Source organism: Crotalus tigris, unplaced genomic scaffold, assembly GCF_016545835.1.
Source record: "Crotalus tigris isolate CLP2741 ecotype Arizona unplaced genomic scaffold, ASM1654583v1 scf7180000017741.1442986301:2390832, whole genome shotgun sequence".
Lineage (NCBI taxonomy): Eukaryota > Metazoa > Chordata > Lepidosauria > Squamata > Viperidae > Crotalus > Crotalus tigris.
Genome location: NW_024096608.1, coordinates 1,404,233 through 1,430,742, shown reverse-complemented (window position 1 = coordinate 1,430,742; position 26,510 = coordinate 1,404,233).

The window sequence follows — 26,510 nt, the reverse complement described above, 5'->3', positions numbered from 1 at the left end:
GATTAGTTTCCATCTGTTGTTTCTTGTCCTGCCTTTGGGAGCTTTGGAGCTGGTTGTGTCCTTTTGAGAGGCAGAGCTAAAGAGACTCTGGGGGGGATTGTGGGTAACACAACCAATCCCTGGGAGAAGAGTTCTCTCCGGAAATGGGCTCTCTATGCAAGAGGTACTGAGGAGAAGGCAAAGAGATTAGAGTGTGACAGATCGGCAAAGAACTGCACCGCTCTTTAGAATATTTGAAATGCAAATCTATTGCTCAAGATGCCCCATCAGTTTCGAGACATGGCATAAAAGGAGGGTTTGAGGAAACTCTGGGCAGAAACAAAAAAAAAATACAAAAAATTAAAAACAATAATAATAAATTGACAGCCTCCATGTAGCAATAAACCAACACAATCCTTTTCTTTAATTAGGCAGATCAAGTACGCGGCTGACATTTCCAGTCACAATATTAACCAGTGGTATAATTATAACAAGCTTTCAAAAATCTATACAAGGGAAATTAATCGGCAGCGTATGCTGGAGCCCGTGTGGAAATCTTTCTTTCCATGCTCGGAAAGGCTGAGTCTGCAGGAGATGCTCCGTTGGGCTGCCCGGTTCATACCAGGTTTGGAAAGGGCAAAGCAAGGATTCAAAATATCTGTGGAGATTCTCAGTCATCCGGGTCCCAGCTGTCTCCAAGGTGCTTTTTCAAAAGGCAGTTGGACTTTTTTGTTTTCCCTTGGGGAGGAGGAGGAAGACGTTTCGCTTCTCATCCAAGAAGCTTCATCGGTTCTAGCAGAACCGATGAAGTTTCTTGGATGAGAAGGGAAATGACTTCTTCTTCCTCCTCAAGGGAAAAAAGACCAGCCCAGTTGCCTTTGGAAACATCATCTTTGAGACAAGGTTCAAAAGTCTTGATTGGGGCATCCTGGTTACCGGATTGCTTGTATAAGCTCAAGAAGGGTGAGAAATCCAGCCTTCCATATTTTATAAATGACTTTCTGATCACCTACAGAGGTGGCCACCCCAGAGCAGATGCACAGCACAGCCCACCATCTACAGAATTTGGCTTTGTGAAACCTGCCTTAAAAACGTAGCAGCGAAAAGGAAACGCGTAGGTTGAAAAGAAAAACACCCAACCTTCGTTTTCTCTACGGAAAAGGAGAATATTCCGATAGAATAACAACAGCAATTGCAGAGTGTACTCATTGTGCTGGTTGACAAAGTAGACTTGAAGATGAGGGTGAGTGTCAGGGTCTTTCCTTCTCCCTGGGCATTTTGTAAAATGGAATGTGAGGTCAAAACAAGCAATTTGGCAAAAACCCAACTGGGAAAATTGTTCATGGAGGGTTTTGGATGCGTGAAGAGAAGACCATTTTGATGAAGACCTATTGTTAGTTAGGTTTTGGCATCAGGAAGCTTTAATTTTTTTATTATTATTATTTGAGTCCTTGGACCATTTTGTTAGTGTGAATATTGTTTCCATAAGCAGCCTTGTGACATGCCTGGTCATTTGGACGAATAAATGAAGCAGTGTATCTGTCTGGTGTGAATAGGATTTAGCCCATCACCACACATGACGTGGTCATCAGAGGAACCAGCACAATAAAAGTGTCTGGGAATTTTTCCCTGGCTTTAAATTCTGTAGATTGTTAACTGAGACAATAAGCATTCAAACAGTTGAGGCATTACAATTAAATTTTCAGAACGTTAAAAGACAATTGGGGTAAGTTCTTTCTCCTAAATGGAAAATTAGATCGGAAAGATTTCCCCCGAAAAAAGAACTGGATTGAACTATTTGGCAAAACTAAAGCACTGGGGAAGCCTTCAGTCCCTCAAAAGCCTGGTGCCAAGGAAGGAACAGGACAAAGCATGCTCAGTCAATTGCCTATTGACCAAACGTTCAAGCTAATTTAATCAAAGTTCCCTCTCATCATTTTACAGTTCACTGTGGTGTCATGTAATGCTCTGGGTTACATTTATGATGATTTGGGATCAATGGATCTAAGACGTCAAAAGAAAGGCAATCAGAGTGCAGAATTTATGTAGCTCTGTTTGAGATGTTGGGTTCTTTGTCTTCATGCATATTTAAATGAAAATTAACATCTAAGGATGGGGCCTAGAGAATACACCCCCTCAGCCTCCATTAGCCCCTCTCCCCAAGATACCAAGTTAGGTCAATCTGGTGTAAGTTAGGTCTGATAAACTCTCAGATAGATGTGATAAACTCTGAGATCCAAAACAACATTTCAGCACCTCTTCTGGACCTCCACAACCCTTTTTGCCTGGCTTTCTTTCTCCCCCCCCCCCCCGACTCCTTTCAAACTGCTGTTTTTACCAGCAGCAGCGCATCCCGAAAAATATCTCCCTGTCTTTAAAAGCTGGTTTACCCTGCCTTTTCAATTCTTTGCCAGCCGCTCGGGCTAAAATGTGAAAATAATCCCCGATTTTTCTTTCAAACTCTCTGCGCTTTAAGAGAACCTTCCCCAAAATGATTGATGCGCAGAATTAAGCCCAAAGGCAACCACGGGAAGCTGCTTTGAATAGCAACCAATTCCCTGCCATGCCTGCCATGCTCGTCGCAAAGGAATCTAATCTCTGAACTTTTAAAGGTCAAGATTGACTGTCTGGTAACACGGGCTCAAGTGTAAATGCTCTCTAATGCTGCGCGAGGTGATTGCTTCGGTCTCTAGACAGTGTCAATTTTGTCCCAAGGAGCTGCAGATGTGTCTAGCATTAAGTCGGAACGGTGTCAAGGGCCCTCCTTGAGCACTGCCAGCTTCTCCGAGAAACTGGTCCTAAAGCCCCAATCGATTACACATCGTGCCCCATAGGCAGCCATTTAAGACGGGGAGAAAGATGGAGTGTGCAGCAGAATTAGATGATTTTAATGCCTTGCCACCAGCAAGGCCAGCTGGAGATTGTCTCCAGGGACTGCAAAGCCTTGGCCCCTCCTGCTCCTCCTACGGAGATTGTTAACCTCCTGTTCTCCAAGGACTTGACTTTCCTGGATTTGCCCCCCTCCCCCGGCCCTTGGGGTCAGTCGGCCCGGAGAGGTCACAGCAGGTTAGAAGTTCTCTTCTGCCATTCTACTGAAGAGCCCAAGGCCCAGCCTTTATAGATGTTCTTGGAAAGGCTGAAAGGTGCTTGGGTGAGCTACAGACCAAAAGCACAAGGGAAAGAAGAACACCTGCTTCAAATGATCGGGGTTTTGTTGTGTGTTTGGGAATCCTGTCTCCATCGTGACTTAGATGATTCATGATTTTTGCAAGCTTATTGTGTTGACACCCCCTTTTACTTGCTTTGGATTTAGGGCCTTGGCTGAGATCACTTTCTTTCCATTTGTCATCTCTGCCATGTGGCAGTGGTATTGACGCAACAACAAGATGACCTTCACACTAGGGAGAGGTGGGGAGCCCAGGAAATTGCAAGACAGAATAGCATGGTGATGGACCTCCTGAACATCTGTTACATGTAAAACCTACCGAGATTGACCTCACTCTGTCCTTTGTCCTTCTCTTTAAGGGCTACTTCCGAGACCCCATTTTGAGACAATGCCAACATTCCTCCATTTGGAAATTGGCCCTCATCTGTTCGCTCTGCACTGCTCTCCATTAAAGGCTGAGAGGAGGCCGTAATGTTCCTTTTCTATTGTTCCTCAGAAGAGATCGCAAAAGCATCATCAGTCTCAGCATGAGACCTGCTCCCAAACAAATTAGTCCTTAATTAAACAGAGCTTTGAGCTCTTTCCACAGTTAAACAGATGCAAATGCCCAATCATCCCACCCTTCCCAGCATGCGACGGACGCTGGTCCATGAACAAGATAAACAGAACAAGCAGAGGTGTCCAATGGCTGCTGTTGTTTTTTTTAAAACTTAAAGACAAATTCACACTTAGCAACATTTCGGGCCCTTCAGATTCACCAGAAGCCATCATGGTTGACAGTTCTGGGGGTGAGAGTCTCAATTAGCTGGTTTATTGCTGAAAGCCTTTGTGCAGGAATCTTCTCAACTAATGGTCAGCACTTGGTTAGAGTTTGATAAGTATCAACAGCACTCAAGGGTGGAGGTTGGATTTAGTTTGTGGCTACTTAAGGATTCAAGGCCGAACTCTCTTTTGACTCCACCCACCAGATGCTGCGATTTCTTCTCTTTCATTAATGCTTGTTATTAATGCTCTAGCTATGGTCAACATCTGACTTCCCCAATTGGAGGTCAACTAGAAAACTTTTAAATGAATAATATAAATAGATAGGTGATGCTTTCCACTGAGATGATTCCTTCAAGCTTCAATAGGCCTCTGCAATTTACTGCTGTCATGATGTCAGTTACAAAGTTCTTTAGATCTTCACTTGACTTAGTGCAGCTTCTCTTTACATATTAGGAAGTCACATGCACCACTTTTCCTTTTTTGACCACCTTATAAAATTGAAATACATTTTCTAGGCCAGTTATTCAAAAGAGTATTCCTTTTACAACTGCCACCTCCATCAAGGTGTGCTAACCTAGATCAACACATCCAAAATCTCTGATAGTATGCTTAATATCTCCCAGCAGGTAGAGTAATTAAATTTGCACACACACACACACACACACACACACACACACAGACGCCCATGCACACCGCACACACACACAACGGGCACTCAATAAATCTGAATAAATTAACAACGCATTACTAAGGCTGCTACATTAAATTTGCATAGTGCATTTAATGAATATGCAACGGCAAGTGGAAAGGTCTGTTACTGCGATCCCAGCGCATTTCCATAAGCACTTCTAGCATCTTTCTTAAATAATGCACTCATTTGCACATCACTGACTTGGCTAATTCTGACTTCAGTCAGGGTAGCCTTGTAATTAAGACTCTTGCTTTAATTTTTAATGAAGTTTATGTTACATCAATCCTGACAGTAATGAGGGGGACGTGGAAACAAAAAGGCTCCTAATAATTAAATTCACAAACCAGTTTGAGGGATAATAATTCCTGAGGAGAAATTACATGACTAATTATTAATTAAATATTCATACCCGGGCAGGGCATCTTCCTTAACTCCTCATCTTGTTGATAATAATGCCAAGCTGCGGACGTCTTCCAAAGAACCATGCCGGGTTTTAAGGTCTTCGTTTAGTTTTAGTGTGCCATTAATCAATATGACACATGAGAGAAAGAGAGAGAAAATAAAATTGTTTTAATTGGCCTCATTTTATTATGTCTAAATATTACTACAGTTGGTTTAGTTGGGGTAGAATTAATCCGGTTAGTCAAAGTCTTGTTTTATGGAAGCATAAATTCACTTTATATCCATAAACCTCTAATGGTAGCAAAAGCTGACCTTTTGGGGTACCATTACTATTTACAGATAATTACATCAACTGTTTAAAAGGTTATGTAATAGCTTTGCATTTATCATAGTACAATGGAAAACACGCACTATTATTTAACTCCATAACACTTGCAAGGAAGTCTTACAGGCCCTAATTTCCGCTTGCTGTAATGTAAGCAATATTAATTTGTGTGTTTTTAAAGCTATGTATGAAGAGCTTTTCTTCAAAAGTGTACAAGGAGGATTTCAAATGTTTGCCTCCCATTCCGTCTTGATTTTGAATGTGATTTTCATCAGATTATTAAAAAGAGGTCATAATTTCAGAACAGGTTTGGGGTAGTTGTAAGGGACCATCAAAATTTATTCTTAAGCAATAAGAAGGCACCAGTAAGAAAGATTGAAGGAAAGGCTGAAGATGGTCAACCTCTGTTTTGCAATGGTAACTTGTAACAATCCAATGAATTCTGCAACTGAAAAACTATATTCCAGACAAAGCTCAGCGGATTTGGACAAGATTAAGTCAGCACATGGGAGAAAGTTTAACGGAAGGAAGGAAGGAAGGAAGGAAGGAAGGAAGGAAGGAAGGGAGGGAGGGAGGGAGGGAGGGAGGGAGGGAGGGGAGAAAAGGGAAAGGAAGAAGGAAGGAGAAAGGGGGAAGAAAGGAAGGAAGGAATTCCATGGCTTCAACCAGCTGAAAAATTGGTTCAGATCAATGACCTATCTGATTTGTCATAAAATATAGCGTCTCCTGCATGGCCTCCACCTGGTCGCCAAATAATTCAAAAGCTGTAATCCAAGTCTACCTTCTTCTGTCAGGGCATCTGAGTAGCCTCCTCATTTTTCTAATAATTTCAGCCAGTTGATTCCTCAAAGGGAAAGTGTGATCCCTAGCTATCTGTGGGCAGAAATTCCCATTATTTGTGGCTTGCCAGGATGCTGGAACCGACAAGTTTGTAGGGCATTATTACTCCAGCTGGTTTGCACCACTCAAATCCTTTTTTACTAAGCCTTAAAAATCTTTTTAACTTTAGCGTTTTTCTTTATTCTTTTAAATGAAAACCTGAGGCCTCTTTAGGGGAGGGAAAAAAAGGGAAACAGTTGCCTAGCACCATTCATTGACTGAAAAGCAGGGTGTATATTCTACCAACAATTCAATACATACATAAAATATTATCATCACTTTCTCCTTGGATTCTTAATTTATGTTGGTTTGTCTTTCATTGTGATTGTTGCATCCTGACCATCTCTTTCTCCCCCTTTCCTTCTCTTTCCTTCCACGGGTGGCCACATTCCTAGAGGAGAAATTTAGTGGCATAAATTTTTGCCTGGCATGTTATAATTTCTTAGAATCTATCCAGATTGGAATAATATGCATTTGCTTGTCTGATTTGCCTCTCAACTATTTTTGTCTAATTGCAAAGGCCAGTACACGATTGCTAACATTCTCAGTGCTTGCATGTTTAATGGAACTTCTGAGAAGCAGCATCAAGAAGGCTAGAGATAAATAAACCAGGAGTCCCATCCATCTCTCCCTGAACCCATTGCTGTTTCATAAATCCAAGTCGGTAGAAATCTAATTGAGTTACCATGCTGAATTAACTGACATCTAAGTGGCATTCATGTCTACAAATGGAATAATTAGACACTCGAAAATTTGTTATCCCAAGTGACAATAGCATGGCATTCGTATTCAATCAACAAACTGCTTTCTCCCCCCCCCCACCCCCCAATGAGTAAATACAACATAAACAGGGTGGAAACAACAGATGTATGACTCTTTTTGGAGGGGGCAGCCAAAGAGTATTTTTATTAGCTGCCAATAAGTGCTTCAGGGACTATTAACAACTTCCTGTCTCTTCACAGGTGTTACTTCCAAAACACGTTTTACATCAGATTTGGTTTTAATGTTTTCTTGAGATGTCTGAGGAGATCCTTACTCATCCAGGTCATGGTTGTCTCAAAGGTATTTTTTCAAAAGGCAACTGGACTTCCTTGAAGATGTTTTGCTTCTCATCCAAGAAGCTTCATCGGTTCTGGCAGGATGGTGGGGGAGATGGAAGGCTTAGTACTGACAGGATGGGGAGGGGAGGGCAGGAGGAACAGAAGGATCATATTTGTTTGCAGTCATTTGGTCGTTAGCAATCTCTCTGAAAGCCATTAAGATCATTTTCTTGTGATGATCTTGGTTTTGTTTTCAGCTATTAAAGGCATTTAGCCTTTTCTTTTTTGCAAGGTATTTTAAGGGGAACATCTTCCACTGTTATCCTCACCTTGGCCTCTTCAGAGCTAGATAACATGACATGTGGGGATTCTATTTGTAGACAATTTGGGGCCCATCTGCTTCAGACTCTCAGAGATCTTCCAATGGATTCAGATTCCCGACCAACTTTGAACTGACATGTCCAAGAGAGGGTCCCTTCATGGGAACTGTCCAGGGTACTGAAGACCTGTAGGTTTCTGATGCTTCCTGGATTCCACCATCTTTCTTTTTATTCTGTTTTGGCTTATAACCTAGGCCAAGTTTGATTTGCAATATCCAGGGAGAACTGTAAACATTCTACTAGAAGTCATGAAAAGTTTCTTTTGGACAATGCCCCAAATATTAAGTTAGATGAATTAATGGCTGGAGTCACTCCAGCCCAGCTTCTAACATTTTGGGTGCTGAAAGAGCAACAGTTTTAACTGCAGATTTCTCTCCCCTACACATATATAAAAGCAGGATATAATAAAAAAAGAATGGGGAATTGAATCACGGAATTCCATCGTTTCATAAAATCTTCCTTTATTATCATTGAAATCATACTTTGATCCAGAAGTGTCCTTGAAACCAATGGGATTGGAGTTAGACATGATTAACTTGTTACCACTGATTGCAATGAGACTAAAACATAGGTAAATCTACTTTAGAAGCAGCTCATAAAAATACATGCTGACTTTGATGTCTGTGATATTTTACACAATACAAGAGGGTAAACTTCTCTGAGGAATTTGATACAGAGAAGATAACACAGCAAAGGGAAGAAATGGAAAATGGATTAAACTAAAAAAGAATATTAATTATCTTAGATACTCAAAGGCCTGCAGATGGGATGAGAAATGTACTATTTTACACAGGAATCAGTTTCTTGGCAAATCCTTCATAGTGTATAGAGCTCCTGTATAAACCTTTGGGTTTATTCTCCTGATTCCCTTTGAAAGCATTTTTCTGACCCAAATGTAGAGATGGGGGTCAGGTAGAGGTCGTGAGCAGCAAACTGCCCCTCCAAAGCCTACGTGTCTCTTCTCATCCATCCATGATCTCATCCATTCACATCACCATGGCAAAGTGGGAAACTACCCCAGACTGGTACAGGATATCACCTGGTTCACATGATATCAGCTAGGTTACATCAACAGGATGTGGTAGAAAACTGCTCCCTTTCTGGGGCCTCCTAGCTGGTATATTCTTAAGGATTGGCAAGGGGTTTCACCAATAGAAATGCTGTTACTATGCTGATGCCATGTTACTTTATGCTATTTGGAATACCTGTATATAAGGCAATAAACACTGCGAAGGTGGTCAGCCATATTTGCACCCTGCAATGACTGAGCACTGATTCTTTCACCCAAACTTAAATTACAGTGAAGCTGCTATCAAATTAGCTATAAAGGATAATGATTCCTCTATGTCAGAAACCAGTCTCATTTGCATGCATATTTTATTTATTGCACCAATTAAGTTTGGCAAATACTTTGCAATGAGGTCCCTATGACCTCATAATTTACCATTTCTCTTGGGGCAACCAGCCCAAATTAGCACTTTTTGAATAATAATGGCATTTCTCCTCCAGAAAAAAATACATAATTTTACCTCAATAGATGTATTGTTTGTGAAGACCTTTCACAGAATACTGAGACCAGTTTACACTCCAGCCAAGTTTTGTTTTAAATTTAAAACAAGTGAGATCCAAGCAAATAAATCAACCTCATATGAATTTTTTTCTTGAGTTTTAGATGAATAATAAAGAAAATGCTTTCACACGTATATGACATAAAAGAATTAAAGTTTGTGTGCGTCTATATATTTCAACTCCTCTGATATAACAGCAAACACAGAATAGATGGCTAAAACACTGAACAGGACCCAGGTAAAAAAGAAGTATTTTTCAAATCATAGATCAGGACCTAAGGCTGTTGTGATGCTAATATTTAATCCATGGAAATGTTTGGAGACTATTCCTCTCTCTGCTCAAACCAACAGTGTTCACAGGCTCAGTGAGAGGATCAGTCAACAGAGGGACCTTGGAGGTCTTCTAGTCCAGCCCCCTGCTCAAGCAGGAAAACCTATACCATCTCAGACAAGTAACTGTCCAGTCTCTCTTAAAAACCTCAAGTGATGGAGCGACCATGATTTTTGAAGGCAACTTCTATTCCACTGGTTAATTGTCCTCACCGTCAGGAAGTTTCTCCTTAATTCCAGGTTGCTTCTCTCTTTGATCATCCCCTCGAAATGTACCGATCTGCAGAAACTCGCTTCAAATGAAACACAACCGCAATGATTGTTTATCAGTGTACCAGACAGCAAGTGAACGTGTCCCCCAGGATCCAAAGCCTGAATAGTATTAACTGTGCTCTAAACTGTAATGAATTCCCAGTTTAATTCACGACGAGGTTTCAATTTATACCATATTTAGAGTACTCCAGGTTCAAGTAATCACTGCAGTAATTAACTTACTTCCAGTCCTCCAAAATAAACCCACTAATTTTTGCAATCAGCCTTCATTTGGTTAATCACCAGTTTAATTGATTTAATTAGTTTGATCTGCAAAATTAGTCAAGTGTAAATACTGTTTTGTAAACAGACTTTCGCTCCAAGCTGTAATGTAGGGATTTCTAATTCAAAGCTAGGTTTAATAATAAAAACAACGCAAACACAATTTTGTCATGGCATCCAACCGTTTTTAAGTCTCCAAGATGCAGATGTATGCTCCACTGACTATGCTGAGTATTCTATATGTAATGATGCTCCTGATAAAACCAGATAAATCCCTTTTTTTGGGGGGGGGGAATTATTTTTAGGCTCAAGAGGATAATCCCCAATGCAAAACAAAGGAACGAGAAAACCAAAAGTTCTTTTAAAAAAAGAAGAAGAAGCAATGCTTCAGGATATGTAAATGAGAATTAATTAAGGGTAGCATTCAATTGCAGAACCCCCTTGAAGCAATGTGTCTTTATTGATTGCAATTGTTTCTATTAAACAAGGTTGTTCAATGTTCTTTCTAACCTTTCCAGGCCCAGTCTGGAAGAACTTCTAAATAGTCTCAAATGAACTGATTCCTTTTCAAAAAAAACAGACTCTGTTGTAAACAAGAAGACACAAGCTAGCCATAGGTTCTCCAAAATTAGGATGTTTATTCAACAGTGATTCTGCAGACAAATACATAGATTTATAGCTGATGTATGAGTTGCACACCAATAAAAGATGCATAACTAAAATATGAAATAAATCTCAGTCTTCAATCCTTCTTGATATTCATGCTGGCTGGGGAATTCTGGGAGTTGAATTCCACGTATCTTGAAATCGCCAGGTTTGGGCAGCCCTTTAATTTTTAATTAGAATAGAGCTGGAAGGGACCTTGGAGGTCTTCTAGTCCAGCCCCCTGCTCAAACAGGAGACCCTATACCATTTCAGAAAGTGACTGTCTAATCTCTTCTTAAAAGCCTCCAGTGATGGAGCGCCCACAACCTCTGGAGGCAAGCTGTTCCACTGGTTAATTGTCCTCACTGTTAAGAAGTTTCTCCTTAATTCCAGGATGTTCCCTGATTTAACAGAAGGTTGACTCTATGAATGAACTCTTTTTAATCAGCTGGTGCCCATCCATAGTCTGAACTATCTATCATGTCAAGGGAAGGACTGTGATGATGGACTGGCCATCTAACTGGCATTGGCCAACTTCCTCTAAGGAGAGAGCAAAGTTCACTGCTCAAACATGCATCCCACCTAAGGAGGATGCATCCTCCAGACAGTGAAGATACAACTTCTAGACCATGATGTCCTCCAAACCCAGCCGTGGTTCAGATGGTCTTAAAACAGAGTAGACGGACCAATATCAAAAGCTAAAATGAGCTACTGTATTCTGTCTCTTGTTAGTCTCCTTACGTTTCTCTCCCTGGGGAAAAACCTGGTTCTGAAGTTCTCAGATCTTCTTCTCTGAGGAACCTCACTAGCTTGTATCTCCCACCACCAGAAATCAAAGGAAATTACTAATTCCTTAGTCCTACAGCCAGAATAATGGCAATTCTGACTGGTTAGTAAGTGGGTCAACAAGGATTTAAAGAGGACTATAAAGGGGATGCCAAGAGAAGTTGGAAGGTGTCAATAGGAAATAAGAAGTGTTATTCTACTAGAAGACCTCCCAGCTCCCTTCCAACTCTGTTATTCTGTATTCTGTGTGGAATTTCTGAGCAGCTCATTTGGTTCATGCAACATTAAACAAGGTCCAGTAAATGTTGCACATCTGCCCTGCCCCTTGGCTGGATTATCCTGTCTTTGTCTTTGAGTCAACATGTTATTAATAATTCTTTTTCACATGTGTTCATTTTGGACTTCCCTATAAACCCCATCAAATTCTAATCTGTGGCACCGGAGCATGGTGGGGATGTCTGCCAACCGTTGCCAGATTCGAGACCCTTCTGGGGAGAAGAACTGAGCCAAGATTGGGGTCTTCACTCAGCTGCTCCTGGGGGACCCCGTTGCCCTTGTTTCAGGATGGAAGATCAAAGACCAAAGAGGACCAGGCTGTTTCTCTGCAGTGTCTCTTTTTCGGACCAAATTGTAGCTCCGCCTTCTTGGGATAAGGGAATACTGGGGAGCAATGGACTTCTTTTAATGTAGCCACTTGGCACAAGAGCATCTAGGACAGATCAGGATATTTTTACTATTTCTTTTCTACCCCTAATTTAAGAATTCTCTCAATTGTTGCAAGCCATGTCTGATTGGGCAGGCTTAGTTTATGGATGAGTTTCTGGCTCTTTGGGAGCGGTGGGCAACCTGGAGCCCCAGCCTAATTTTGAAGTCTTTCTTCAAGAGGTCACATCAGCTTGGGAGAGAGGAGAAGAGGACCTCAGAAGGAAGACAGGAAGATGTCAAGGCCCTAAGCCACAGAGTTGGAACGAGAAAGAAAGATTCACGCAGAGGAAGTGCCAGTGAACAAGAATGAGTGGTAGAGTAGGCAAAGAACCTAAAATAGGAGATCTCCAGCCCTCTTTTATTAGGGAGTTCTTTGGGGAAGGGGTCTCTTGGAAGCTTTTGAATCTCCTCCCCCCCGTGAGATTTGAATCCATTCCTTTGCTTTGCTGATGATCTTGAGGTGGGTTGCCTCAAGAGGTCCTCCTCCTTCTTCCTCAGAGGAAGCTGAAGTAGAGGCCTTCTCAGCCCCACTGAATGGAGTCCTGGAAGGACCATTTGACAGCTCCTGATGGTGGACAAGTGTTTGGAAGCCACTAGACTCGCTTGCAAAACTGAGGAGACCTAAAGCTAGTCTTCAGGCACACATGGTTCACTTCCCTTCACCCCCTCCTTTTTTTCATTTTCCTTCAAAATATCTCCAGTGGCTAGTCAAGTACTGTAATTGAAGCTGACTGGTTTGGAGTTAACTAAAAGTACCTGCTCTGCTAAATCATCCAGGCTTTAATGGGCCCACACGGTCCGTGGAGATGGCCAACATGCTTTCTGGGAACTGACCAGCATGTTATGCTTCCTGCTGGTTGGTAATACGCATGACGCCTTTCTAGGCACTAATTCATTTATTTAATAGAAGCCATATGCAAAAATGGGAGTTCAGAATGAGGAGGACAGAGGAGAGACAAAAGTTGTATTAATCCATAGCTAATCAAAGGCACCTAATAGAGAATTTACAGACCATATCAAATGTGAATAGATGTAAAAAGTTGTTTTGCTTCCCTTTTATGAAACTGTACTGATAAGAACATTCTGTTTGGAATATTTATATTTTTTTAACCACAGGGGCAGCAGATTTAGCGAAAATATATAACTAAAAGGTGGAGAAAAGATGCATCTCCAGAGTAAACAGGGGCTCTGCTCCCTTCAGAAAATGGTTGGCATCATCACCGTCAATTGGACACCCAAAAGCCAGATTGCTGGTGGCTAGAAGCCTAGCGGTTACATTAACATAACCTGCTAAGCTTAGCTTTAACCATCATGGGTTGTTTCCAGACTGGCATGCAGACCCATCTTGCTTCCATCATTTGCAGAGCATATAATGTGTAAACACAGAAAAATTGTTAATTGAGTATCTCGATTAATCATGTTGTGTGAACACAGTGACAAATGCTACCGTTGCACCAAAGATTTCCTGTCCTTTTGAATCGAAGCTGGCCTTTTTAATAGGGATAGATTCATTTCCCTCTCCAATAAATAAAGTTGTTTGCTGTTCTTTTTCCTTCCCTTAATAATTATGCTCTTCTCTGTTGCCACGTTTTACACTACCTTCTTCCCCAGTTGGTCAAAGACGGGGGTGAGGGGCAGTTTCACCAGAAGAGAGATTCAGCTGCTGTGTGTGGCATTGCAGGCAGGACTCGAGAGGAAAAATTATCTCCAACAGAAGAAAAAAGTAGCTGCAAAAATAATCTATCCTTCATGCAAGGACAGGTCAATTAATGCAGGAGGGGAAAAAAAAACAGGAGTAAAAGAGAGATAATCGTTCAAGACAACCCTTAAGAAAAAATCCTTTTCTTTTGAACAATGTTAACTTAGTCCTACGAAACGTGCCTGCCATCTTTGCTTATTCGGATAGTTCTGCAGAATGGCTCTCTCTCGCCACAAACGTCTCCGAGATCAAGTTATCACCGCCTGAAATCCCCGGCGAGGTTCACATGCACTTCATAAACTGGCTGGACAAGCAGACAACATGCGAACCCTGAAGGTTAAGTACCTCTGATTGACCTGGAGGAGTCTGTGTGCCACAGATCATTAAATGCAGCCAGCTCTTTGGCTTGGGCAGGTGGCGCAGAAAGGTGTCCAGGGAACATCATTGAATGCTTAACTCTGGCGGGCTATCTTGGCCTGACACAGAAATCAATGCCTTTTTCCCAGGCCCCTCACAATGCTCGGATTACGTTCAGCTCTGCGCAGTCTTATTGGGCTTAATCAGCCCTGTGTGTCTACCGTCCCAATGACACCCCCTGAAGAGACCCCGGATTCCATCGAAGGGCTGAGCAAATTTGCATAGAATTAATTTCAGCCTTTGGCTAAAGAGGGAAGTTCTTGGAATCAAGCAACTTCTTCTGTTCTATGGCATGCTTCCAGGAGGTTTGGATGCAGATCTGAGGTATTTCCCAAACTGATTGCCCAATTTTGATCTTGACCATGACAAGAAAGAGGACACACGGGTGGAGATCATATTAACAGCATTTAATCTACTTCATTTTCTTTACAGTTCAAGGCCAGGGGCAATGTGGTTGCAAACCCTTGCAAACCTCTTTGGTTTTGCTCCTGAACATTTAACAAAACTTAGAGTAAAGTCTTCTCCATCCTGCTGTTCACCCAGTGTCTTAGATTATTATTCTTGCATTCTGAATGCTTCATGGAATCTGCAGTCCAACCCTTTGGGTGGACAGCAGCTGGTAGAAAAGGCAGTGGCTTACAGTGCAACTGATTTTGACAGCAGCTCTTCACAACACAGAGAAATAAAGGTTCAGATACGTCACTCAGAGCATCTGGAGAGAAATAACCACTAATGACTGTGCAAAATTCTTCTCATGTCTTTGCACTTTCAACACTTTGAGCAAAGCGTTGTCTGTTTCTGCAGCAGAGAAGCTCCTTTTGGGGGGAGAGACGCCCTGACTTTGTGAAAAGCACACTTCTGTGTACATAACAGTTCCTGCACGAGCCCCAAGCCTTTCTTTCCTTTTCCCACTGAATAAAATATATTTCACAATTTGTTTTTTTAAACAGAGTGCTGGAGACCAAGAGAGCTCACCCAGCGTTCAGAGGGGGGATCAGATTGCAGAAAACCTTCAAAGGAGGATCCTTTTATGTAATCAAAAGACTACATAGGCCAGGAGTTTTATCCAACAGGGCACGGCTTATGTTCTTAGGAAACTCATTGGGAAGAAACTGAACAAGCTTCCGGAAGCTAATATTCCAGTCTGTTGAGTTCAACAGTTGGTGCAGTGTAAACAATAAGTCACTTTTTCGAGTGCTGTTGTAACTTCAAACGGTCATTAAACGAATGACTACCTGTCTTCAGAAACTTTGTGCACCCCAAATACAAGAACATTTGCATTTCCCAAAGTAGAATGGGTTCACTTCCATTGCATCCCTGTTTCCCGGTCAGCAGTTGCTTACCAGAGGAGTGGAGATGAATTGCCTTCACCTTATTCCTTAGCTGTTTGATGATGCCAGTTGATGGAATATCTTCAGCAGCTCAATAAGACACACACATACACACACACACACACTCACACATCTGCAGTTCATTGAACCCATCTGGATGAACAGCAGGAAAGTCGGGCTCTTTACCTGAGGCCAATGTTTGGGATGCCAACCGCGACTCTGGTGAGTTGACCCTTGGATAATTCATTGACGACAAGGAAACGCAGTTCCTCCAGTCCATCTCGTGATGAATGGTGTTGCTTAAAATGGATTGTCTTGTAAACTCGGGGTGACTTTTCATGACTGACAAATGGGAGCGAGCTGGAGAGTCAATAAATATCTGCACCTTTAGGGGGAAAAAAAGGCTGTTCTCCTCTGAATCGATGAGACGTTCAAAAGTTCTGCTTTCAGAACAAGGTCCATCCATGTATGGCTTATGATTTCATCATATTAGGGCTGCCTTCATTCCTTGTCAATGGCTTAGTCTGCTTATCCCTGTCTTTCTTCTCTAGCAGACCTTGTAGCAGCAACGTTGGGGGGTTCATCTCAAGCAGTGGCCTTCACAACATCGTTTTAACTGTATTTTAAGTGTCCTCAACCATATTTTAGGACTGGGCTAGAATGGAAGACACATTCAAGATTCTGCAATCCCAATAAATTATGGCTTACTCAAGTGGTGTGAATGGTCTTTCCCCCCCACACTCACCCCCCCCCAAAAATCTCCTATTGTTTCACTCCAGTGAAAAATTGCTGAAACCTACTTACTATGTGGGTGAAGACTTCCTTGACTTGGCATTCATGGTGTCAAGTGCCCCAGACTTGAAAGCGCAGCCTAATCATGGAGAATGAAATCCTGAAAATTGTCTTGGGAAATCTCCAATCTTGTCTCAAAGACTTTCCCACCAACTCAGGCATCAAGTATGGCCAGTATGGACCAGCCATCTCCTCCTTACACAAGAATCACCACCAGGCAAGATGGGCAGCACATAAGTTAAACAAATAAGTAAAGTAAGAGAATTAGGCTGACTTTGGAGGCTCAGGACAAGGTTGAACATTAAGCCAAATGATGCCTCCTCTACTTCACCCATCCTTTAATGCTGTTTCTGCTCTGCTAGGGTGCCCATGTCCTTCAAAGCCCCGTGTTTCCATTAGCTTGATCCTCCTGGGCTATTTTCTTGAAGACAAGGATTTATTTTCCTTGCCCCTGTTGAAGGACCTCCTTGCCTCTGTTTTGTGTCTCTGTTGAACTTCAGGTGCTGAGTGAACCAAGGAAAGAAAGAGGGGGCTTCTGTTTTATTTGCTCACAATTAATCATGTTCCACTGTAAACAGAGTGTCTGTTTTAGTTCTGCTGACAATTATCCACTTGTCAACTTCTCCCTCAAGAATCTCTAGCATCTGGCAACTGTAAATAATTTTTAAAAAATGAAAGAGAGTTCCATCAAAATGATATTTTTATTGGATCCAAAGACAGGTGCTCATCCATTTTCAAACCTAATCCTTGTCAAATATTATTTCCTTATAGGAAAGGTCTGGGTAGGAAAACCTTCCTGCCATGAGCTGCAGACCCCAAGGGAAAACCTGCTGAAGAGTGAGCAGTGGGTAGGGCATGGAATCAAATGTAGGCGGGGCCACTAATTTTGACCTTGACACCCACCTGTAGCAGATGACACACCTGCCAGATTTTGCTCATATAGTCATTATAGAGAGGCATCTACTGTTGCTTTTCCTTCCTTCCTTCCTTCCTTCCTTCCTTCCTTCCTTCCTTCCTTCCTTCCTTCCTTCCTTCCTTCCTTCCTTCCTTTTCTTAACTATTGCTCTGTATCACTCAAATCTGAAACTTTTCTTCCATTCCTTGGAGGAGGAATATTCTGCTAGTCCTTTTCAACACCAAGCACTTTGTCCTTTTGCTGGACAAAATTTGGAGCAGTGGTCCTTTCCCACATGTATGTTTTCTATATACAAAATGTTGACCCTGCCCTTTTCCTTGGTTCTTTCTTAACGTACTAACCATAGTTTAGATTACCCCGAACAGTTATGGTGTCCCCAGTGTGCAAGCGAGAGATAGTTACTGAAATACAAGGTAGGTTCCACCTCAGCATGGGTCTTTGAGCTTCCATCAATGTGATTTTGAGTCTCTTGAAATAAACACACCTAAGTTTGTCTGTCAAAAAAGTGATTGTGGTGTTCACCACCAGGTGGCTGTAGGTCTACTTAAGCTTATAATGGAGACACCATCTTATTACACAAATAGTTACTGAAAATTGACCAACCCTTGAAGGTTCACTTAAGATCTTTGGCCGTCTAAGGGCAAAATCTATAGGTCTGTCAATATTTGTAAGTCCATACTGGACCTCTCAGAACATCCTTATTAGGTTGCACTGTCTTGCTTGATGTTTAATATTTACGCCAGATGTGGTTAAGGAACTGAAAGGTCAAAACTAACTTTCCTAGTTAAGCCTATTAGCTAAACTGGGATCAGGACAGTTAAGGATCCAGCTAAATTCTGGGATTCAGGGATTCTGAATCTCTTCTGAATGCTAGTTTGCATTCAAACTCATTTTGGGATAAGTAAGGGTCTGTGAACAGAGTCTGTGCCACAATTTATTTTTCCGGACAAGAAAAGAAAAACAATCATCAAATCTTCTATAGTTTGATCATTTCCTTTCAAAACACAGGCCTTCTTAGATGTACTTCCTGCTGTTCAGTCAATCTGGAGGAGAAACCTTTTTCTTTCCATCTTCACCACTGAGATGGCTTGTAGTTGGAATCTAGTTGTAACTCCACAGGACTTGTAGCATTAGAGGTGGGCTTGCAATGATGGGTGGACTTCATCTCCCAGAATTACCCAGCCAACATGCTGGCTGAAGAATTCTGGGAGTTGAAATCCACCTATCTTGAAGTTGCTGAGATTGAGAAGCCTTAGTCTATGAACTGGACCCCATTCTTTTTCTCTCATCTTCTTTCCTTCCTCTTTCCCCCTTCCCCTTCCCCTTCCCCTTCCCCTTCCCCTTCCCCATCTCCTCCCTCCCTCCCTCTCTCCCTCCCTTCCTTCTTCCCTAAGCCCCAAACCAGGAACCTAATGATTTAACATCCCAGACAGATACCACAGGCCACAAGTAGACTTCCTCCTTTTCATGTCAATAAATCTTGACTTGAAATACACAATTGATTTTAATGATCAACTATTCTTTGTTTGATTTTAATGATCCTCCCTTCTTTGCACATTACTGTTTAGTGAGAGATCTCAGCCAAATCTGGGTAGCCAACACACCTTCCACCACTTTGGCCCAATGGCATCTTCCATTTGTACCACCTTCTAATCCCTCAGCACCCAATTCAGTTCCAAGAAAATGCCCCCCCCCGTTATCTTCCCTCCCTTTTCAGGGCTGCCCCTTTAACCTTGTAATTTATGCACAATTAATTGAGATATCTTTTTATACTTGATACGTTATAAAATTAATGTCTAATTTATGTAATTAGTCAATTAGCTCTAATTCCAGCATAAGGTTTCAGATGCCCAGAAGGCTCGCCTTTTCTCACTCCTGGCTCCCCCCCTCCCGCCTGTGCACCCCCACGCTTTCAGTGGAACTTATTTTGATGTCACCAAATGCAGCTAATGAATTTTACATCCTTATTAATTCTCTATGCATATCTAGCAGCTTCTTTTGATAAAGGTGGTTTTAATATTTGTCTTTCTAACCTTTTGTTTGTGAGGAGTCTAACAGAGGACTGGATGTTAAAAATAATGTTGGTTTTTTTTAAGGGGGGGTGTTAATCATTTGGCTCCTTCAGTAAGGGAGAATTTCTATTTTATTGGGGGGGTTATTGTGGAATTATTGTCACGTTGCAATCCTATGTACAGATATGATGGCATGTCTATTGAATTTGAATCCTATGAATATTTAATATCAAACATTTCTGAGGGAATCTTTGTTTGTTTGTTTTTCTAAAATGTAATATACTATGGAAATGTTTCTGTCTTAAAAATCATCTTCACACAATGATCTGAAGGTAAGAGTTTAGGAAGGGCCTAATCAAAAGGAGAGAATTTGTTTCCAGAAGGGGGGGGGGAAACAATGAAAAGGAGGATTGGTGACAACTTGTATTTCGACCTATTAGCTTTTGTAAATATGATTTCTTTTGAAATGGGATGGTCCTACAAGGAGAATGAATGAGGATGGAGTCATAGGATAAATTTAAGGAGAGCATTTTTTGAAAACAAAAAAAGGAATTTGCTGTTTCTATCAAGACCTATCAAGGCAGTGGGAGAACTATAACACTAAACAATATAATATTAATATTACAGAAAGAACCTAACCAGTCAAGGAAGCTTGAAGATGTTTCTTGGACCGTTGTCAAAATAATATCTCTGGAGGCTTATTGCCCCATAACAAATAAACCAATCCAATAGGAGAGCTATTCCTTGAGGTCCATCGCTTTCTAGATAGATGTGGATTTGGTCAATACAGGGGTAGAACTCTATGAATATGTCAACCAAAGGTGTCTTCTAGGGAGGCCCATCTGGCTGACTTTCTCTGAGCAAGGTTGGACCTGATGGATGCTTGGCTGAGTGACCACTGGGGAATGGTTGAGGAGAATGGGAATTCCATGTCCTCAAAGAAGACAATGGTGAAAAACACTTCTATATTCCTGCTAAGGAACCTCCATGACTATCTCTCCTCCAGGAGAGAAATTGAACTCAAAGGAGACATCACCTTTTTACAAGCCTATTTCATCTCTCTCCAAATTTCTGCTTGCTTATTGTTAGGTCCTCACCATATAAAGCCAAAGGAAGCATATGAAAGCTGCAGGGACCCCTGGTTAAGCTGGGCTTTCAGGGTTAGACTGTAGAACTGTGACGTGAGTGAAACCCACTATCCAAGAAGTAAAGTTCTCCTGAAGTGCCTAACAAAGAGGAATGGCTACGAACTGGAGTGCTCTCCAGCAAGAGATTGATGTAGGAAGTACTATCTGTGAATTCCTTGCTAACCATGGTAAATTACTTTCTTGCTGGGGAGCAGGGAAGGGTTGAAGTACACTTGTGAAGCCGATCCCAGCGTGAGCATTGTGTCTATCGTAAAACTTTTTATCTCTTCTTCCTGGACAAATTAATGAGCAATTTAATTAATAAAAATCAGAGGGTAGTGTAAGTGCAACGATAATGAAGTTAAATGAGTGCACAGTAAAATATTCCCTAATCCAGCACATTGCCAAATGCCCCTTTAATTCCGCTTAGCACTAAAAGAGTTTTGAGCATCGTAATGAGATTCCACTGTCTGCTAATTAATTGACACCCTCCTGAATATTCATATGTGCTAGCGCCAATGCATTCCTAATTGCACCATGGAATGGATCTCCAAGGAAAGGGAAATGGCCATCGACTTAATTAAAATAATATATGCCAGCACTGGCATATCCAAGCTGTGAGGTGTTTGCCATGAAGGAAAAGTAGCTCCGTTTGTTTAAAAACAGGGAGGAGGTGCGCATAACTCTTCTCACTTCGTCCCACCCCCCCAACCTGCCTGAAAAAGCATTTCTGTCTCTTAAAAAAAAAAAAAGGCTGGCCTGGAATAGTTTTCTCAACCCAAGAACATCTTGGCTTGGGTTCAAGCTTGCATCTTCCAACATCTTTTGCTTTGCAGACTGAATTCCAAGAACGTTTGTGGAGAACTTCCAATTCATTTGTCTCTGCAAGTTGAAGGGAAAACTGAACAGGAGGTGGCCTCTCCCAAAATGTTTGGGGAAAGGAAGAACTGAGGGGGGGAAAACCCATTCTTTGCTGACCCCAAAGTAAGGAGAAGAATAGGAAGCAAGAAGTTGGAGTGGCCCAGAAGTATTTTGGGAATAAAATAGATCAGCATTTCAGGAGCAACAAAAATGAGTCAACCCTGACTTGTAAATAACAATAGGAAAATAAAAGCAAGAGATTGTACAGTGATCAGAGCCAAAGTCATTAAAAAAAACACTGCTGCACCATTTGTAACAGCTTAACTTTATAAAAAGAGATGCTTTCCTGTCTTTGCATGGAACAGAAAGCCTGAGGATCAATTGCAGCTCCAAAGGTTGAGATCAGCACTGAAGAAGCCGTGGTGACGATGCCCCTCAGAAGATGCTTCTGCATATTCAATCATCTGCAGGTTCGTAAGGTGTCATTGGTCTCTTAAATAGCTAGGTTTTGAACTGCTTTAAAGGTTAAGACAAACATCTGGCATTAAGTCAAGAAGGCAGTTGCCAGTTAGAGCTTCTGAACTGTCTTTTGGCTTGACAGAAGAAACTGAGACATTAGAAGAAGTTCAGAAAGGATATCAAAAGTGATACAGGGACAGGGACTCAGAGATGTGCCCTACTATAAAACATTGTGGAATGTTTAATTTGGAAAAAGGAAGACCAACTGATGATATGATATCAATGTTCAGACACCTAGGAGAAGGAGACAAACTTCTTGTGGGTTTGTCTTTGTCCAAATAAAGTATTCTATTCTTTAAAAAAATGATCAGGAACCATTTTAGACGGAGAGCAAAACACAGGACTAAAAATATGGCTGTAAGTTGCAACTAGTTAGATTGTGCTAAAAATAAAAGGATCCCAATAAAGCACAGTAAGGGTCACATGCTACTTGTCAACGGTGAGAACAGAAAACTCAAACCTATTACCTGTCAGTATTAAGGGTATAAATGTCATATTTCTGACCTGTATCACGTTTAGTGCACCAAAAATACAGATGTTGGGAGAAGCCAGCACAAGTGTCCGGATCTTCTCTAGCTGTTGTTCCCAAGCAGCTGCATCTTCTTGGCACAGTGAAACCCAGAAACGAGGATATTTTCCAGAGCTGATGCTAAAACAAACAGACTGAAAAACACCCACCATAGTTAGGCATGAAAGATAATTTATTTGAAGACAGAGCAATGCATATTTATTATGCACATATCTGCATTAACAAGGTAAATTACACCACTCTCACTCTGGGCTTGTTTATTCATTAGGTCTTTAGAAAATCTACTTTGCCTCCAGATAGCAGAGATGATAATGTGAAATACACAAGCTGTGTATCAACCCAGGAGCTTGGACAAGGCTTCTACTACGTTGCAAGACAGGCCACCTAGGAGGACAACCCTGACATAAGGAGGAGACCTCAGAGGTTGCATATTCCATGCCGACCACCTGAACCCACTAGGCCCCATCCAAAATGTTGTCATTGCAGGTTATGGGTCTCTGAGGAGCACCTTCCTGTGAGAAGATGCTCCTCTGATGTGGGAAGAACCAACATCATTTTCATTCAAAAGGAACTCATGGAGCTGACATGTCAATGGGTTCTGCCTGGAGTCTTGAGGACTAGCAACAGAGGTACTTATACCAGCAAGATCAGAGGTTGACTTGGGCATAAGGAAAGTCATGATGATAATGATGATGACGACGACAACGACAACGGATGACTGACGGATGATGAATGATGTTATCCATTCAGCCGTGTCTGACTCTTGCAATTCCATGGGACAGGTCTCTCCACATCTTCCAATTCTGCACTATTTCTGTGAGTTTTTCTATGCTCCAACTGGTGTCAGCTTTGATGGTGTCCCACTACCAGGTTCTTCAGCGGCCTGGTTTCCTTTTTCTGCTAACTCTTCCAAACATAATTGCTTTCTCCAGTGAAGGAAACTCGTAGCTTTTATTTTTCCATGGGTCTTGTGAGGTAAGGTAAACCAGATTGAAAAACCACTGCTATATAGTTCAGGACTACTTCTGCTTCCCAAAACAGAGATGGGCAGCATTTTTCCAGAAACTCAGCAAAACCAAATATTCATTCAGCCATAAGATCTTGCGCCCAGTTCTTCCCCATTCAGCCAGTGGAGTCTGGCGAGATCTTTTGCAGTTCCTTTTGAGCATCATGGAACCAAGATCCAGACGGTGGACTTCTCCAGCTGCAGAAAAGTGACATTTGAAGCCCTAAAAGGGTTAGAAAAGTAGCTCAATAGTTGAACATAGCAGCTAATTCAAAAGGAAGGTTGAAGTTGCAGTAGAACAGGATGACCCCTCGGGATGATTGGGAGAAACGCTTTCAGTTCTGCATTAATGAAGAACCTCCAGGCTCTTATTTTCCTCTCTTCACTTCTCATTGTTTTATATTTTCTTTTACGATATTATTTTACTTTATTTATCTGTGTCGGAATTGGTAGAAAGGCACATAGATTCAGGATGTGGTTTCGCCCAGCATAATTTATTTTTAAATAAACGCGTGTTTGTGTTTGTATATAAATCTTCGTTCGTTCGCGGCGAAGGGTCGAGCCGTGAAAAGAAAACCGCGAGTGAAATTCCTTTACAGCTCCCGCCGGTGCGAAGCATCAGCTTTCAAGCTATAGAGATGCAAAGCGCCCCTATTTAACTGCCGGAAATTAAGGAGCGAATTTAGCCAGGCAGACGGGAGAATTGGTGTGTGTGTGTGTGTGTGTGTGTGTGTGTGTGTGTGTGTGTGTGTGTGTGTGTGTGTGTGTGTGTGTGTGTGTCGGTGATCCATTTAGCAGGACCCGAAGGTGGCAGCTCTGGAAGTGGCAACGCGGGGAGGGTGGAAAACCAGGGGGCGGCGGGCAGTGGGGGAGCGGGTGAAGCCAAGCTGGAAGAGAACCGCATCCATCTGGAGGGAGAAGGAGCCGTTTTTCCGCAGATCGATCGATTTGCAAGTCCTTAATGAACGCTCGAGTTTTACATTTGTTTCCTAAGCCGCCTGGCGCGCCTTTGAAGTATATGCAAGGTGAAGCAGGAAAAAATAATCTTATATTTGTTTCTGACCTCCGTCCACGGAAAACAAAAGCGTGTGGGCGTCCTTTAGTAAAGCCCGTCCCCCCATACACACACACACACACACACACACACACACTTTAAAAAAAATTCAAACCAAAGGGGTCTCTTGACAGCAGCCAACAGATACACTCCAAAGAGATCGGCGTGTAAGGGTTAATTGCCAAATCAATAATCGGCCGGGGAGCGTGGGGGTGGGCTCATCTGTTAGTCTGCCCTTCTCCAGATGTATGGATGAGCCAGGACAAAAAACCGGCGGAGGACGTGCGAACCAACCGCCTTGCAGCGGAAGGACGAACTTCGGGGTACCCGCGCAGGGCGCCGGCGGGACTCCGCGTGGGCTCCTGGGCGGCGAATGCGCCCTTCGGACGCGCTCCTGTTAAGGGGGTCTCACTCCCTAACGCATTTCCGCAGCCCCGGGCGGGAGTGAAGTTTGCTGAGGTGGTTCAGCTGTTATTTCAGCGATTTCCGCGTGCAAAAATAACGAAAAATCCGGCGGGACGCGACAAGAACCGGCTTCCCCGGACGGTTTTGTTTGCCTCTCCTTCCGCAGGGGTTCGGGGAGGCCGCGCGCTCGCAAGGGCCTTTCCCACCCCCCAACGGCCAGGTCGGGGGCTAACAATGCTTGTTTGGCTCTGCTTTGCTGTTTGGACCAAAGGGGCGCCATCGCCCCCTTCCCGACCCTGGTTTCCTCCGAGGGCGACGGCCGCGCCGTGAAAGCGCCTGGCGGTGGGTTGGCGTTTCGTGCGCCCTGACCCTGGGAATGTCACGCCTCGCTACTTCACTTTCAGGAGCTCTCGGACAGGGGCTTTGTTCGACCCCGTTGAGACCTCCCCGAAAGGGTTCGCTTCCCCCCCCCAGCTGTAAAAGATACTTCAGGCCGGGGGAGCCGGTTCACAAGTGCGGGGCAAGCGGGCTGAGGCCGGAGCTTTGTTCGGGCAGAACAAACCAGCCAGCGCTCGTCCCGGCCTGAGCCGCAGAGGGGGAAGCGAGGAGAGAGGGGAGCCTTAATCCCTCCTCGGGGGCCGGGGGGGGGCCTTCGCTGGATTTCCTCTAAAGGGGGAGGGAGAAGGGGAGAGAGGCCACAAAGGTGGGCTGGGGAAAAGCGGCGTTTCCTTCAAGCCGGGCTCACCTTAGCAAAGAAAGAATGGGGGAGCAGTTCCCGGAGGGTCTTCCCAGCAAGGAAATTCAGGCGAAAGGATGGGGGGGGGGTGGGGTGAGAAGAAGGGAGAAGGCTGTTTTGACGGTCTCAATATAGGAGCTTAATAGTAACACGGCCACAACATCCGCGGGCGCCTCCCATGACAATTAAAGCAGCCGGAGTCTTGGGGTCTTGGACACGGTCTCCTTCTGCGAGGGAGCAAGGACTTGGTTAGCGGGACCCCTGCCTCGGGCGCGCCCCCTCCTCGCTTGAACATCCAGGATGCGCCCTGCAGAGAGATCCGGGGCTGGGACTTGGTTTCCCGAAATGCAGGCGGGAGCGCACCCGGCATGGGCTTCCGTGAGCGGAAGGCCGCAGCCCCTCAATACCCCCGTTCCCCACCACCCACCGGGTCGCTCAGGAGAGGGTGGCGCCCCTCTGCTCTTCCACTCTGGGTCTCCCGTGGACTCCGTGGAAACCCCGAGGCCGGGGGGGGCCCAGAGCCGCGGGTTCAGAGGGCCTGGGGGCTCAAGGAGTCGGCGAGCCCCGAGAAATGGGTCAAGAGGGATCAAGCTCTCGTGTGAAGGCAGCCAAGCTCCGCGAGGAGCTGCGATGGGAAAGACTTGGAGGGGGGGATCTGTTGCTAAGGAATCTTCTCCCGCGTTTCTTTCTTGTCGAGAGACTTAAATGTACAAAAAGCTCCCCGGCCGGTAACTGGGCTCGGTTTGAAGAGCCGAAGAAAACGCGTTTGGCAGCATTTACAGCAGGCGCCTCGGCTTGCTTTGCTATTGCGAAGGGCCCCGTTTTGCAAACAGTGGGGAAAGCTCGGTTTATGCGGGTTTGGCTTAGTTGTGTTAACCCAACCATTGTGGCTTGTAAAATAAGCTTTGGTG